Genomic DNA, 3514 nt, shown 5'->3' on the forward strand with positions numbered 1-3514 from the left:
ATCAGATTAAAACTACAGTAGAATAGATGACGATATTTAGCGAGTTTAATTCACCAAAATTCACGGAAGCCCTTCGCTGAAGGTTCCAGGAATAGGACAAGAAGCTTTGATTAGAATCTCATTATATGCTCCGCAAGGGCTTTTAATTACTTAAACCTCACTTGCTTTGTGGGAATATAAATTAAAACAAGTTGATATTTGATATTTTAAAAATGCGTTTTAAGAAACGAATTTGAGTGGCATAAATTGACTGATCAGAGAAATAAGTATACCACGGCCTATAAGGAGAGTCACGGCAGGGTTGCCAGGTTTGCCTTTTTCGTGCAAAAAAACAAACTCCAAATTTGTTCTTTTTTCGTGTTAGATACCTACTTTTGGTCTTTTTAAATCTATTTAGCCTTAAAGGTTATATTTTCAGCCTTTTGCTACTATTAGGTTGGCCTTTAAACCTGCAGTTGATCAGACGTTGGCCTTTTCTCATTTGGAAAACATGGCAACCTGCGGGTTAATCCTAGACCGTTGCCTTCACAAGTGCTATGACCCTATTTACTGTACTCTTTGTAGAGTAATATGGCGTTTGGATCTTCCAACTCACTTTAAGCCCTTTAGTTCAGTATTATTACGATTATTATTATTATTATTATTATTATTATTATTATTATTATTATTACTTACAAAGCTACAACCCTAGTTGGAAAAGCAGGATGCTATAAGGCCAGGGGCACCAATAGGGAAAATTGCCCAGTGAGGAAAGGGAAAAGTGAAAAATAAAATATTTTAAGAAGAGTAACATTATTAAAGTAAATATCTCCTACATAAACTACATAAACTTTAACAAAACAAGAAGAAGAGAAATTAGATAGAATGTATGGCCGAGTGTACCCTCAAGCAAGAGAGCTCTAACCCAAGACAGTGGAAGACCATGGTACAGAGGCTTTGGCACTACCCAACACTAGAGAACAATGGTTTGATTTTGGAGTGTCCTTCTCCTAGAGCTGCCTACCATAGCTAAAGAGTCTCTTCTACCCTAAGCATGAGGAAAATGGCCACTGAACAATTACAGTACAGTAACCCCTTAGGTGAAGAAGAACTGTTTGGTAATCTCAGTGTTGTCATGTGTATGACAGAAGAGAATATGTAAATAATAGGCCAGACTATTCGGTGTATGTGTAAGCAAAAGGAAAATGAACCGTAACCAGAGAGAAGGATCTAATGTAGTACTGTCTGGCCAGTCAAAAGATGCCATAACTCTCTAGTGGTAGTATCTCAACGGGTGGCTTCGACAAAAGAATATCTGAAGGAAGACTTAAGTTGGCGAAAATTGATCAAGAATCTAAGACTTTTACGACTAAACACGGGCGAGTCTTTTTATCATTCTGAAAGGTAGAAATGATGAACTTCCGGTGAAGGGTATTTGATGGAATCTAGTTTATATGAATGGAACGTAAATAGTGAAGACTAAAGTTTAACAATTTCAGGTGATATAGGCTATATCTTTTTGCAATCTGAAATGCCATAATATTTATGCATAGACTAACGCCAGTGCTGTAAGTAACTATTAATATGTTAAATTTGGCCAATGTTTGAAAAAAAATGTATTGTTGTTTAAAGTTATTAAATTATAGTGGCGAAAATGATAAGTTTGTTGAAAATGTTATATAAAAGCTAACAATATTTTGGAATCCAAGATATTAATAAATAATGAAAAATAAATAGATAAAAAAGACATATTTACTGAAAAAAGATATACTACGAAGGGACATCTTTTGTGACTTTAATAGAGAAAATTCAAGAAATCAACAACTAGACATCTATAATAGGGAATAGATTAAGGCTTAAGGTTTAAAGGCTACGCGTGAATGGCAGAAGCGAGGGACAGTGACAATGCCTTAACACTAGCTAGCAGGACAATGCCTAGAAAGCGCCCAAGCCCCCTCTCCACCCAAGCTAAGACCAGGGAGGGCCAGGCAATGGCTGCTGATGACTCAGCTGCTAGGCCTATAGGCTTCCCCTGCAAACATCCCTAGCTCGCAAGGATGGCAAGATTGCAGACACTACAAGAAACTATTGAGCTTGAGCGGGATTCGAACCCCAGATTACCAGGCAGGGGACGTTTCCAATTGGCCACCACAATCCTTAAATCAAACAACAAAAATAAAAATAAAAATAAAAATAAGAATATCAATAAAAATATTAATATTAATAAAAATATTAATATTAATAAAAATATTAATATTAATAAAAATATTAATATCAATACAAATATCAATATTAATAAAAATATTAATAATAATAAAAATATTAATATTAATAAAAATATTAATATTAATAAAAACATTGATATTAATAAAGACATTAATGTTAAATAAAAATATCAATATTAATGAAAAATATCAATATTAATAAAAATATCAATATTAATAAAAATATAGATATAAATATCAATAACAATATCAATATCATTATCATTATCATTAACATTATTATTATTATTATTATTATTATTATTACTATTATTATATTTATTTTTACAAACTTTAAAAAAATACATTTTGAACACCGTATTCGAAAGAGTAGGAGAATAATAAATGACATTATCTTAATTAGCTTTTGGATCAGGCAATATCATTAGAGCAAAAATGTCACGGGTACATCTTGTCGGGATTACCACGCTGTAACACCTCTGCGCCCGAGTTTATGTAACTGTGAACAATCATACCTGGAAACCGGTTACAGAATTATGTAACCCGAAAATCTGACTATGTGTGAAATTACTCATAATAATTATGATGTCGTGAATAGTCTACATTTTTTATTTTGTAATGAGTCAGGTTAATTTTTTTTATAATACTATTTTGTAATTTACCTTACTGTATTCTTCCCGGGAAATATAGATTTTTTATATAGGTTACAGATGACTGATCATAGATTTAAAGATTATTAAAGTAAAATCTTTAAATATTTTATCCTTATCTTCAAAAGAAATCAAGAGAGAGAGAGGAGAGAGAGAGAGAGGAGAGAGAGAGAGAGAGAGATTTATAATTATTGTAAATATAGATTGAAGATTATTTAAGTACAAACTAATGAATAATTCATCATTATCTTAAAGAGAGAGAGAGAGAGAGAGAGAGAGAGAGAGAGAGAGATTTTCGTAATCTTCAAAATTTCTTTCACTTTCCGGAAAGGCTTTGTCATCTTTTAATCTAAAACTCAAAAAAAAAAAAAAAACTATAGAGAAAGTACCATATCCCACTCCTTTATAAAAAAGATAAATTTGAATACATATATTTTTTTAGGAGGAGTCTTAAGTGGGCATTTCCTCCTAAATGGCCAAGCAGAATTACGTACATCTTGTCAATAAATAAGACGACTGAATGAAAGCAGTGCAACGTGAGTCATATTTCCTTCGTATGAATCAAAGGAAGATGATATGTTTTTCTATTAGATTTTTTTATAACATCGTATTTTATCGTTTTGTTTAGACTAATAAACACTGAAAATATAGAACATATTT

This window comes from Palaemon carinicauda, chromosome 7 (genome assembly GCF_036898095.1).
Source record: "Palaemon carinicauda isolate YSFRI2023 chromosome 7, ASM3689809v2, whole genome shotgun sequence".
NCBI lineage: Eukaryota > Metazoa > Arthropoda > Malacostraca > Decapoda > Palaemonidae > Palaemon > Palaemon carinicauda.